Source organism: Pholcus phalangioides, unplaced genomic scaffold (assembly GCF_987345545.1).
Source record: "Pholcus phalangioides strain wild (caught in Gottingen) unplaced genomic scaffold, Ppha-v1.0 ptg000040l_1, whole genome shotgun sequence".
NCBI classification, from domain to species: domain Eukaryota; kingdom Metazoa; phylum Arthropoda; class Arachnida; order Araneae; family Pholcidae; genus Pholcus; species Pholcus phalangioides.
Window position 1 is genome coordinate 6358488 of NW_028301626.1, and position 13863 is coordinate 6372350.

At 43.6% G+C, this 13863-nt stretch overlaps 1 protein-coding gene and 14 non-coding genes across 15 annotated transcripts in view; all 15 read right to left on the reverse strand.

The window, feature by feature from the left end:
* Window positions 1-13863, reverse strand: part of LOC149065338 (dual specificity protein phosphatase CDC14A-like) — a 192430-nt gene that overhangs the window by 73131 nt on the left and 105436 nt on the right. The gene's annotated exons all lie outside the window — the stretch shown is intronic.
* TRNAN-GUU (transfer RNA asparagine (anticodon GUU)) lies at window positions 2539-2612 on the reverse strand. The gene has a single exon. It is a non-coding gene; the product is annotated as a tRNA-Asn (tRNA).
* Window positions 3344-3417, reverse strand: TRNAN-GUU (transfer RNA asparagine (anticodon GUU)). The gene has a single exon. It is a non-coding gene; the product is annotated as a tRNA-Asn (tRNA).
* On the reverse strand, window positions 4310-4383 carry TRNAN-GUU (transfer RNA asparagine (anticodon GUU)). The gene has a single exon. It is a non-coding gene; the product is annotated as a tRNA-Asn (tRNA).
* Window positions 4471-4544, reverse strand: TRNAN-GUU (transfer RNA asparagine (anticodon GUU)). Its single transcript has one exon. It is a non-coding gene; the product is annotated as a tRNA-Asn (tRNA).
* Window positions 4954-5027, reverse strand: TRNAN-GUU (transfer RNA asparagine (anticodon GUU)). Its single transcript has one exon. It is a non-coding gene; the product is annotated as a tRNA-Asn (tRNA).
* Window positions 5437-5510, reverse strand: TRNAN-GUU (transfer RNA asparagine (anticodon GUU)). Its single transcript has one exon. It is a non-coding gene; the product is annotated as a tRNA-Asn (tRNA).
* On the reverse strand, window positions 6242-6315 carry TRNAN-GUU (transfer RNA asparagine (anticodon GUU)). Its single transcript has one exon. It is a non-coding gene; the product is annotated as a tRNA-Asn (tRNA).
* Window positions 6725-6798, reverse strand: TRNAN-GUU (transfer RNA asparagine (anticodon GUU)). Its single transcript has one exon. It is a non-coding gene; the product is annotated as a tRNA-Asn (tRNA).
* TRNAN-GUU (transfer RNA asparagine (anticodon GUU)) lies at window positions 7369-7442 on the reverse strand. The gene has a single exon. It is a non-coding gene; the product is annotated as a tRNA-Asn (tRNA).
* TRNAN-GUU (transfer RNA asparagine (anticodon GUU)) lies at window positions 7530-7603 on the reverse strand. The gene has a single exon. It is a non-coding gene; the product is annotated as a tRNA-Asn (tRNA).
* TRNAN-GUU (transfer RNA asparagine (anticodon GUU)) lies at window positions 8818-8891 on the reverse strand. The gene has a single exon. It is a non-coding gene; the product is annotated as a tRNA-Asn (tRNA).
* TRNAN-GUU (transfer RNA asparagine (anticodon GUU)) lies at window positions 9140-9213 on the reverse strand. Its single transcript has one exon. It is a non-coding gene; the product is annotated as a tRNA-Asn (tRNA).
* On the reverse strand, window positions 11393-11466 carry TRNAN-GUU (transfer RNA asparagine (anticodon GUU)). Its single transcript has one exon. It is a non-coding gene; the product is annotated as a tRNA-Asn (tRNA).
* On the reverse strand, window positions 13461-13534 carry TRNAN-GUU (transfer RNA asparagine (anticodon GUU)). The gene has a single exon. It is a non-coding gene; the product is annotated as a tRNA-Asn (tRNA).

Sequence of the window (13863 nt, forward strand, 5' to 3'; positions counted from 1 at the left end):
TGCCTTTACAATAGTTTGTCACATCTTTAACGCTGCCATCATAACAGTTTATTAATTTGTAACGGTTTGGCTCTTTTCCAATCCTCCCAGTAATTAAAAAAAACCCGGGAAGCGCCGGGTATTGTTGCTTGCATGTATACAGGGTGTTCGGTAAGTGCTAATGTGGCCTTTATCTCATCAACCACCCATCGTTGAGGTATAGTTTCAATTTAAAAAATGCTTAAAAGGAGTTTGAATAATATTCGCTGCAGAAGCTGGACATCTGACGTCACTAACAACAGAGAACAACAACTACGACGATAAAACAGGGAATAAAAATGTTCTACGCCAGCTGATGAACTCAATGCTTGCCTCAAATCATCAGCACTCTACTTCACCAAACACCAACTCTGGCCATATCGCTACATTGCAATTTACTGCCATTAGTGAGATGGGTTGGAAGTGAAGGTTCTGTCTATCGGTGGTCGCCTCGAGTTTGTTAGGACATCAACACTCTGGCACGAAGCTAAAAAATTATCATTATCCACCAACATGCGAGTTCAACTGCAAAATGACTCAGCACTGCTATCATTTTCACATCAGTTGATCAAACTTGGCAATGGAAGAATTCCCGTAGACCCACTGGACTGACTGGACTGATAACGTTCCCAAATGGATTTTGCCAGTTATTATATATATAAACTCAGTTCAAGAACTTGCAGACAAAGTGTTCCCAAACATTCAACAGAATCACCGAAACCATGAGTGGCTTTGTGAGAGTGCGATTCTGGCACCGAAAAATGAGTGTGAACAAGATCAACGGAAAAATCCTAAAAATTATTCCGGGAGACTCCACATCTTACAAATCGATTGACACTGTCACAGACACAGCGCAGACAGTTCTGTATCCTGCAGAATTTCTTAACTCTTTGGATATTCTGGGTGTGCCATCACACAATTTGACCCTCATATTCGGAGCATCTATAATGCTCTTAAGAAATTTGGAGACACCGAGACTCTGCAATGGCAGCAGACTCTGCGTGAAGAAATTGCACAATTACATCATCGAAGCACCGATTCTAACTGGATGGGCCAAAGGAGAAGACGTCTTCATTCCACGTATGGGGCCATTCAAGTATTACGTCAGCATCGAGGGGGGGGGAGGGGGTTTTGGATTTTGCCTGTTGTTAAACTCAGTTCAAGAACTTGCAGACAAAGTCTTCCCAAACATTCAACAAAATCACCGAAACCATGAGTGGCTTTGTGAGAGAGCGATTGTGGCACCGAAAAATGACAGTGTGAACAAGATCAACGAGAAAATCCTAAAAATTATTCCGGGAGACTCCACATCTTACAAATCGGTTGACACTGTCACAGACACAGAGCAGACAGTTCTGTATCCTGCAGAATTTCTGAACTCTTTGGATATTCTGGGTGTGCCATCACACAATTTGACCCTCAAAGTCGGAGCACCTGTAATGCTTTTAAGAAATTTGGAGACACCGATACTCTGCTATGGCAACAGACTCTGCGTGAAGAAATTGCACAATTACATCATTGAAGCAACGATTCTAACTGGATGTTACAAAGAAAAAGAAGTCTTCATTCCACGTATCCCAATTATCACCGAAGAAATGCCATTCACTTTCAAGCGATTACAGTTCCCGATTCGTTTAGCTTTTGCCATGACAATCAACAAAGTGCAAGGCCAGTTGTTAGCAGTGGCAGGTATCAACTTACTTGAGCCCTGTTTTTCACACCTTTTCGTCACCTGTTCGCGTGTTGGCAATAGCAAAAATTTGTACATCTACACACCAGATGGAAAAAGAAAAAATATTGTGTACCCACAAGCGATTGCCTGAAGATTTTAATTAAAATATTTAAATATAAAAGTAATTTTCTCTTACTTGATGCAGAAATTTTTTTGATTAAGAAGTAATTAATAAGCTATACATATATAAATTTTTTACGGGGCGGGCAACGTCGCCGGGTATCAGCTAGTATATAATAATAATTGAATTTGCAATATCTCACAGACACTACATAGCACAATAAGTGAAATTTATATAAAGCACACGCCACCGAGTGGGCTCGAACCACCAAACTTTCGGTTAACAGCCGAACGCGCTAGCCGTTATCGCCACGGAGGCTTGTCACGCTGTTCTATAATAACAATTGAATTTTCAATATCTCACAGACACTACATAGCACAATAAGTGAAATTTATATAAAGCACACGCCACCGGGTGGGCTCGAACCACCAACCTTTCGGTTAACAGCCGAACACGTTAGCCGTTTGCGCCACAGAGACTTGTAACGCTGTTCTATAATAACAATTGAATTTTCAATATCTCACAGACCCTACATAGCACACTAAGCGAAATATATATAAAGCACACGCCACCGGGTGGGCTCGAACCACCAACCTTTCGGTTAACAGCCGAACGAGCTAGCCATTTGCGCCACGGCGGCTTGTCACACTGATATATAATAATAATTGAATTTGCAATATCTCACAGACACTACATAGCACAATAAGCGAAATTTATATAAAGCACACGCCACCGGGTGGGCTCGAACCACCAACCTTTCGGTTAACAGCCGAACGCGCTAGCCATTTACGCCACGGAGGCTTGTCACACTGATATATAATAATAATTGAATTTGCAATATCTCACAGACACTACATAGCACAACAAGCGAAATTTATATAAAGCACACGCCACCGGGTGGGCACGAACCACCAACCTTTCGGTTAACAGCCGAACGCGCTAGCCATTTACGCCACGGAGGCTTGTCACACTGATATATAATAATAATTGAATTTGCAATATCTCACAGACACTACATAGCACAATAAGCGAAATTTATATAAAGCACACGCCACCGGGCGGGCTCGAACCACCAACCTTTCGGTTAACAGCCGAACACGTTAGCCGTTTGCGCCACGGAGACTTGTAACTCTGTTCTATAATAACAATTGAATTTGCAATATCTCACAGACACTACATAGCACAATAAGCGAAATTTATATAAAGCTCACGCCATCGGGTGGGCTCGAACCACCAACCTTTCGGTTAACAGCCGAACGCGCTAGCCATTTACGCCACGGAGGCTTGTCAAACTGATATATAATAATAATTGAATTTGCAATATCTCACAGACACTACATAGCACAATAAGCGAAATTTATATAAAGCACACGCCACCGGGTGGGCTCGAACCACCAACCTTTCGGTTAACAGCCGAACACGTTAGCCGTTTGCGCCACGGAGACTTGTAACGCTGTTCTATAATAACAATTGAATTTTCAATATCTCACAGACACTACATAGCACAATAAGCGAAATTTATATAAAGCACACGCCACCGGGTGGGCTCGAACCACCAACCTTTCGGTTAACAGCCGAACGCGCTAGCCATTTACGCCACGGAGGCTTGTCACACTGATATATAATAATAATTGAATTTGCAATATCTCACAGACACTACATAGCACAATAAGCGAAATTTATATAAAGCACACGCCACCGGGTGGGTTCGAACCACCAACCTTTCGGTTAACAGCCGAACACGTTAGCCGTTTGCACCACGGAGGCTTGTCACACTGATATATAATAACAATTGAATTTGCAATATCTCACAGACACTACATAGCACACTACGCGAAATTTATATAAAGCACACGCCACCGGGTGGGCTCGAACCACCAACCTTTCGGTTAACAGCCGAACCCGTTAGCCGTTTGCGCCACGGAGGCTTGTCCCGCTGTTCTATAATAACAATTGAATTTTCAATATCTCACAGACACTGCATAGCACAATAAGCGAAATTTATATAAAGCACACGCCACCGGGTGGGCTCGAACCACCAACCTTTCGGTTAACAGCCGAACACGTTAGCCGTTTGCGCCACGGAGACTTGTAACGCTGTTCTATAATAACAATTGAATTTGCAATATCTCACAGACACTACATAGCACAATAAGCGAAATTTATATAAAGCACACGCCACCGGGTGGGTTCGAACCACCAACCTTTCGGTTAACAGCCGAACACGTTAGCCGTTTGCACCACGGAGGCTTGTCACACTGATATATAATAACAATTGAATTTGCAATATCTCACAGACACTACATAGTACAATAAGCGAAATTTATATAAAGCACACGCCACCGGGTGGGCTCGAACCACCAACCTTTCGGTTAACAGCCGAACACGTTAGCCGTTTGCGCCACGGAGACTTGTAACGCTGTTCTATAATAACAATTGAATTTGCAATATCTCACAGACACTACATAGCACAATAAGCGAAATTTATATAAAGCACACGCCACCGGGTGGGCTCGAACCACCAACCTTTCGGTTAACAGCCGAACGCGCTAGCCATTTACGCCACGGAGGCTTGTCACACTGATATATAATAATAATTGAATTTGCAATATCTCACAGACACTACATAGCACAATAAGCGAAATTTATATAAAGCACACGCCACCGGGTGGGCTCGAACCACCAACCTTTCGGTTAACAGCCGAACGCGCTAGCCATTTACGCCACGGAGGCTTGTCACACTGATATATAATAATAATTGAATTTGCAATATCTCACAGACACTACATAGCACAATAAGCGAAATTTATATAAAGCACACGCCACCGGGTGGGCTCGAACCACCAACCTTTCGGTTAACAGCCGAACACGTTAGCCGTTTGCGCCACGGAGACTTGTAACGCTGTTCTATAATAACAATTGAATTTGCAATATCTCACAGACACTACATAGCACAATAAGCGAAATTTATATAAAGCACACGCCACCGGGTGGGCTCGAACCACCAACCTTTCGGTTAACAGCCGAACACGTTAGCCGTTTACGCCACGGAGACTTGTAACGCTGTTCTATAATAACAATTGAATTTTCAATATCTCACAGACACTACATAGCACAATAAGCGAAATTTATATAAAGCACACGCCACCGGGTGGGCTCGAACCACCAACCTTTCGGTTAACAGCCGAACGCGCTAGCCATTTACGCCACGGAGGCTTGTCACACTGATATATAATAATAATTGAATTTGCAATATCTCACAGACACTACATAGCACAATAAGCGAAATTTATATAAAGCACACGCCACCGGGTGGGTTCGAACCACCAACCTTTCGGTTAACAGCCGAACACGTTAGCCGTTTGCACCACGGAGGCTTGTCACACTGATATATAATAACAATTGAATTTGCAATATCTCACAGACACTACATAGTACAATAAGCGAAATTTATATAAAGCACACGCCACCGGGTGGGCTCGAACCACCAACCTTTCGGTTAACAGCCGAACACGCTAGCCGTTTGCGCCACGGAGACTTGTAACGCTGTTCTATAATAACAATTGAATTTGCAATATCTCACAGACACTACATAGCACAATAAGCGAAATTTATATAAAGCACACGCCACCGGGTGGGCTCGAACCACCAACCTTTCGGTTAACAGCCGAACGCGCTAGCCATTTACGCCACGGAGGCTTGTCACACTGATATATAATAATAATTGAATTTGCAATATCTCACAGACACTACATAGCACAATAAGCGAAATTTATATAAAGCACACGCCACCGGGTGGGCTCGAACCACCAACCTTTCGGTTAACAGCCGAACACGTTAGCCGTTTGCGCCACGGCGACTTGTAACGCTGTTCTATAATAACAATTGAATTTTCAATATCTCACAGACACTACATAGCACAATAAGCGAAATTTATATAAAGCACACGCCACCGGGTGGGCTCGAACCACCAACCTTTCGGTTAACAGCCGAACGCGCTAGCCATTTACGCCACGAAGGCTTGTCACACTGATATATAATAATAATTGAATTTGCAATATCTCACAGACACTACATAGCACAATAAGCGAAATTTATATAAAGCACACGCCACCGGGTGGGTTCGAACCACCAACCTTTCGGTTAACAGCCGAACACGTTAGCCGTTTGCGCCACGGAGGCTTGTCACACTGATATATAATAACAATTGAATTTGCAATATCTCACAGACACTACATAGTACAATAAGCGAAATTTATATAAAGCACACGCCACCGGGTGGGCTCGAACCACCAACCTTTCGGTTAACAGCCGAACACGTTAGCCATTTACGCCACGGAGGCTTGTCACACTGATATATAATAATAATTGAATTTGCAATATCTCACAGACACTACATAGCACAATAAGCGAAATTTATATAAAGCACACGCCACCGGGTGGGCTCGAACCACCAACCTTTCGGTTAACAGCCGAACGCGCTAGCCATTTACGCCACGGAGGCTTGTCACACTGATATATAATAATAATTGAATTTGCAATATCTCACAGACACTACATAGCACAATAAGCGAAATTTATATAAAGCACACGCCACCGGGTGGGTTCGAACCACCAACCTTTCGGTTAACAGCCGAACACGTTAGCCGTTTGCGCCACGGAGGCTTGTCACACTGATATATAATAACAATTGAATTTGCAATATCTCACAGACACTACATAGTACAATAAGCGAAATTTATATAAAGCACACGCCACCGGGTGGGCTCGAACCACCAACCTTTCGGTTAACAGCCGAACACGTTAGCCATTTACGCCACGGAGGCTTGTCACACTGATATATAATAATAATTGAATTTGCAATATCTCACAGACACTACATAGCACAATAAGCGAAATTTATATAAAGCACACGCCACCGGGTGGGCTCGAACCACCAACCTTTCGGTTAACAGCCGAACGCGCTAGCCATTTACGCCACGGAGGCTTGTCACACTGATATATAATAATAATTGAATTTGCAATATCTCACAGACACTACATAGCACAATAAGCGAAATTTATATAAAGCACACGCCACCGGGTGAGCTCGAACCACCAACCTTTCGGTTAACAGCCGAACGCGCTAGCCATTTACGCCACGGAGGCTTGTCACACTGATATATAATAATAATTGAATTTGCAATATCTCACAGACACTACATAGCACAATAAGCGAAATTTATATAAAGCACACGCCACCGGGTGGGTTCGAACCACCAACCTTTCGGTTAACAGCCGAACACGTTAGCCGTTTGCACCACGGAGGCTTGTCACACTGATATATAATAACAATTGAATTTGCAATATCTCACAGACACTACATAGTACAATAAGCGAAATTTATATAAAGCACACGCCACCGGGTGGGCTCGAACCACCAACCTTTCGGTTAACAGCCGAACACGCTAGCCGTTTGCGCCACGGAGACTTGTAACGCTGTTCTATAATAACAATTGAATTTGCAATATCTCACAGACACTACATAGCACAATAAGCGAAATTTATATAAAGCACACGCCACCGGGTGGGCTCGAACCACCAACCTTTCGGTTAACAGCCGAACGCGCTAGCCATTTACGCCACGGAGGCTTGTCACACTGATATATAATAATAATTGAATTTGCAATATCTCACAGACACTACATAGCACAATAAGCGAAATTTATATAAAGCACACGCCACCGGGTGGGCTCGAACCACCAACCTTTCGGTTAACAGCCGAACGCGCTAGCCATTTACGCCACGGAGGCTTGTCACACTGATATATAATAATAATTGAATTTGCAATATCTCACAGACACTACATAGCACAATAAGCGAAATTTATATAAAGCACACGCCACCGGGTGGGCTCGAACCACCATCCTTTCGGTTAACAGCCGAACACGTTAGCCGTTTGCGCCACGGAAACTTGTAACGCTGTTCTATAATAACAATTGAATTTGCAATATCTCACAGACACTACATAGCACACTACGCGAAATTTATATAAAGCACACGCCACCGGGTGGGCTCGAACCACCAACCTTTCGGTTAACAGCCGAACGCGCTAGCCGTTTGCACCACGGAGGCTTGTCACACTGATATATAATAACAATTGAATTTTCAATATCTCACAGACACTACATAGTACAATAAGCGAAATTTATATAAAGCACACGCCACCGGGTGGGCTCGAACCACCAACCTTTCGGTTAACAGCCGAACCCGTTAGCCGTTTGCGCCACGGAGGCTTGTCCCGCTGTTCTATAATAACAATTGAATTTGCAATATCTCACAGACACTACATAGCACAATAAGCGAAATTTATATAAAGCACACGCCACCGGGTGGGCTCGAACCACCAACCTTTCGGTTAACAGACGAACGCGCTAGCCATTTACGCCACGGAGGCTTGTCACACTGATATATAATAATAATTGAATTTGCAATATCTCACAGACACTACATAGCACAATAAGCGAAATTTATATAAAGCACACGCCACCGGGTGGGTTCGAACCACCAACCTTTCGGTTAACAGCCGAACACGTTAGCCGTTTGCACCACGGAGGCTTGTCACAATGATATATAATAACAATTGAATTTGCAATATCTCACAGACACTACATAGCACACTACACGAAATTTATATAAAGCACACGCCACCGGGTGGGCTCGAACCACCAACCTTTCGGTTAACAGCCGAACACGTTAGCCGTTTGCACCACGGAGGCTTGTCACACTGATATATAATAACAATTGAATTTGCAATATCTCACAGACACTACATAGTACAATAAGGGAAATTTATATAAAGCACACGCCACCGGGTGGGCTCGAACCACCAACCTTTCGGTTAACAGCCGAACACGTTAGCCGTTTGCGCCACGGAGACTTGCAACGCTGTTCTATAATAACAATTGAATTTGCAATATCTCACAGACACTACATAGCACAATAAGCGAAATTTATATAAAGCACACGCCACCGGGTGGGCTCGAACCACCAACCTTTCGGTTAACAGCCGAACGCGCTAGCCATTTACGCCACGGAGGCTTGTCACGCTGATATATAATAATAATTGAATTTGCAATATCTCACAGACACTACATAGCACAATAAGCGAAATTTATATAAAGCACACGCCACCGGGTGGGCTCGAACCACCAACCTTTCGGTTAACAGCCGAACACGTTAGCCGTTTGCGCCACGGAGACTTGTAACGCTGTTCTATAATAACAATTGAATTTGCAATATCTCACAGACACTACATAGCACAATAAGCGAAATTTATATAAAGCACACGCCACCGGGTGGGCTCGAACCACCAACCTTTCGGTTAACAGCCGAACGCGCTAGCCATTTACGCCACGGAGGCTTGTCACACTGATATATAATAATAATTGAATTTGCAATATCTCACAGACACTACATAGCACAATAAGCGAAATTTATATAAAGCACACGCCACCGGGTGGGTTCGAACCACCAACCTTTCGGTTAACAGCCGAACACGTTAGCCGTTTGCACCACGGAGGCTTGTCACACTGATATATAATAATAATTGAATTTGCAATATCTCACAGACACTACATAGCACAATAAGCGAAATTTATATAAAGCACACGCCACCGGGTGGGTTCGAACCACCAACCTTTCGGTTAACAGCCGAACACGTTAGCCGTTTGCGCCACGGAGACTTGTACACTGTTCTATAATAACAATTGAATTTGCAATATCTCACAGACACTACATAGCACAATAAGCGAAATTTATATAAAGCACACGCCACCGGGTGGGCTCGAACCACCAACCTTTCGGTTAACAGCCGAACACGTTAGCCGTTTGCACCACGGAGGCTTGTCACACTGATATATAATAACAATTGAATTTGCAATATCTCACAGACACTACATAGCACACTACGCGAAATTTATATAAAGCACACGCCACCGGGTGGGCTCGAACCACCAACCTTTCGGTTAACAGCCGAACACGTTAGCCGTTTGCACCACGGAGGCTTGTCACACTGATATATAATAATAATTGAATTTGCAATATCTCACAGACACTACATAGCACAATAAGCGAAATTTATATAAAGCACACGCCACCGGGTGGGTTCGAACCACCAACCTTTCGGTTAACAGCCGAACACGTTAGCCGTTTGCGCCACGGAGACTTGTAACGCTGTTCTATAATAACAATTGAATTTGCAATATCTCACAGACACTACATAGCACAATAAGCGAAATTTATATAAAGCACACGCCACCGGGTGGGCTCGAACCACCAACCTTTCGGTTAACAGCCGAACCCGTTAGCCGTTTGCGCCACGGAGGCTTGTCCCGCTGTTCTATAATAACAATTGAATTTGCAATATCTCACAGACACTACATAGCACAATAAGTGAAATTTATATAAAGCACACGCCACCGGGTGGGCTCGAACCACCAACCTTTCGGTTAACAGCCGAACCCGTTAACCGTTTGCGCCACGGAGGCTTGTCCCGCTGTTCTATAATAACAATTGAATTTTCAATATCTCACAGACACTACATAGCACAATAAGCGAAATTTATATAAAGCACACGCCACCGGGTGGGTTCGAACCACCAACCTTTCGGTTAACAGCCGAACACGTTAGCCGTTTGCACCACGGAGGCTTGTCACACTGATATATAATAACAATTGAATTTGCAATATCTCACAGACACTACATAGCACACTACGCGAAATTTATATAAAGCACACGCCACCGGGTGGGCTCGAACCACCAACCTTTCGGTTAACAGCCGAACACGTTAGCCGTTTGCACCACGGAGGCTTGTCACACTGATATATAATAATAATTGAATTTGCAATATCTCACAGACACTACATAGCACAATAAGCGAAATTTATATAAAGCACACACCACCGGGTGGGTTCGAACCACCAACCTTTCGGTTAACAGCCGAACACGTTAGCCGTTTGCGCCACGGAGACTTGCAACGCTGTTCTATAATAACAATTGAATTTGCAATATCTCACAGACACTACATAGCACAATAAGCGAAATTTATATAAAGCACACGCCACCGGGTGGGCTCGAACCACCAACCTTTCGGTTAACAGCCGAACCCGTTAGCCGTTTGCACCACGGAGGCTTGTCACACTGATATATAATAACAATTGAATTTGCAATATCTCACAGACACTACATAGCACACTACGCGAAATTTATATAAAGCACACGCCACCGGGTGGGCTCGAACCACCAACCTTTCGGTTAACAGCCGAACACGTTAGCCGTTTGCGCCACGGAGACTTGTAACGCTGTTCTATAATAACAATTGAATTTGCAATATCTCACAGACACTACATAGCACAATAAGCGAAATTTATATAAAGCACACGCCACCGGGTGGGCTCGAACCACCAACCTTTCGGTTAACAGCCGAACACGTTAGCCGTTTGCGCCACGGAGACTTGTAACGCTGTTCTATAATAACAATTGAATTTTCAATATCTCACAGACACTACATAGCACAATAAACGAAATTTATATAAAGCACACGCCACCGGGTGGGCTCGAACCACCAACCTTTCGGTTAACAGCCGAACGCGCTAGCCATTTACGCCACGGAGGCTTGTCACACTGATATATAATAATAATTGAATTTGCAATATCTCACAGACACTACATAGCACAATAAGTGAAATTTATATAAAGCACACGCCACCGGGTGGGCTCGAACCACCAACCTTTCGGTTAACAGCCGAACACGTTAGCCGTTTGCGCCACGGAGACTTGTAACGCTGTTCTATAATAACAATTGAATTTTCAATATCTCACAGACACTACATAGCACAATAAACGAAATTTATATAAAGCACACGCCACCGGGTGGGCTCGAACCACCAACCTTTCGGTTAACAGCCGAACACGTTAGCCGTTTGCGCCACGGAGACTTGTAACGCTGTTCTATAATAACAATTGAATTTTCAATATCTCACAGACACTACATAGCACAATAAGCGAAATTTATATAAAGCACACGCCACCGGGTGGGTTCGAACCACCAACCTTTCGGTTAACAGCCGAACACGTCAGCCGTTTGCACCACGGAGGCTTATCACGCTGATATATAATAATAATTGAATTTGCAATATCTCACAGACACTACATAGTACAATAAGCGAAATTTATATAAAGCACACGCCACCGGGTGGGTTCGAACCACCAACCTTTCGGTTAACAGCCGAACACGTTAGCCGTTTGCGCCACGGAGACTTGTAACGCTGTTCTATAATAACAATTGAATTTGCAATATCTCACAGACACTACATAGCACAATAAGCGAAATTTATATAAAGCACACGCCACCGGGTGGGCTCGAACCACCAACCTTTCGGTTAACAGCCGAACGCGCTAGCCATTTGCACCACGGAGGTTTGTCACACTGATATATAATAACAATTGAATTTGCAATATCTCACAGACACTACATAGTACAATAAGCGAAATTTATATAAAGCACACGCCACCGGGTGGGCTCGAACCACCAACCTTTCGGTTAACAGCCGAACACGTTAACCGTTTGCGCCACGGAGACTTGTAACGCTGTTCTATAATAACAATTGAATTTTCAATATCTCACAGACACTACATAGCACAATAAGTGAAATTTATATAAAGCACACGCCACCGGGTGGGCTCGAACCACCAACCTTTCGGTTAACAGCCGAACACGTTAACCGTTTGCGCCACGGAGACTTGTAACGCTGTTCTATAATAACAATTGAATTTTCAATATCTCACAGACACTACATAGCACAATAAGCGAAATTTATATAAAGCACACGCCACCATGTGGGCTCGAACCACCAACCTTTCGATTAACAGCCGAACGCGCTAGCCATTTACGCCACGGAGGCTTGTCACACTGATATATAATAACAATTGAATTTGCAATATCTCACAGACACTACATAGCACAATAAGCGAAATTTATATAAAGCACACGCCACCGGGTGGGCTCGAACCACCAACCTTTCGGTTAACAGCCGAACGCGCTAGCCATTTGCACCACGGAGGTTTGTCACACTGATATATAATAACAATTGAATTTGCAATATCTCACAGACACTACATAGTACAATAAGCGAAATTTATATAAAGCACACGCCACCGGGTGGGCTCGAACCACCAACCTTTCGATTAACAGCCGAACGCGCTAGCCATTTACGCCACGGAGGCTTGTCACACTGATATATAATAACAATTGAATTTGCAATATCTCACAAACACTACATAGCACACTAAGCGAAATATATATAAAGCACACGCCACTGGGTGGGCTCGAACCACCAACCTTTCGGTTAACAGCCGAACGCGCTAGCCGTTTGCGCTATGGAGGCTTGTCACACTGATATATAATAACAATTGAATTTGCAATATCTCACAGACACTACATAGCACAATAAGCGAAATTTATATAAACCACCAACCTTTCGGTTAACAGCAGAACGCGCTAGCCATTTGCGCTATGGAGGCTTGTCACACTGATATATAATAACAATTGAATTTGCAAAATCTCACAGACACTACATAGTACAATAAGCGAAATTTATATAAAGCACACGCCACCGGGTGGGCTCGAACCACCAACCTTTCGGTTAACAGCCGAACGCGCTAGCCCTTTACGCCACGGTGGCTTGTCACACTGATATATAATAATAATTGAATTTGCAATATCTCACAGACACTACATAGCACAATAAGCGAAATTTATATAAAGCACACGCCACCGGGTGGGCTCGAACCACCAACCTTTCGGTTAACAGCCGAACGCGCTAGCCCTTTACGCCACGGAGGCTTGTCACACTGATATATAATAATAATTGAATTTGCAATATCTCACAGACACTACATAGCACAATAAGCGAAATATATATAAAGCACACGCCACTGGGTGGGCTCGAACCACCAACCTTTCGGTTAACAGCCGAACGCGCTAGCCATTTACGCCACGGAGGCTTGTCAC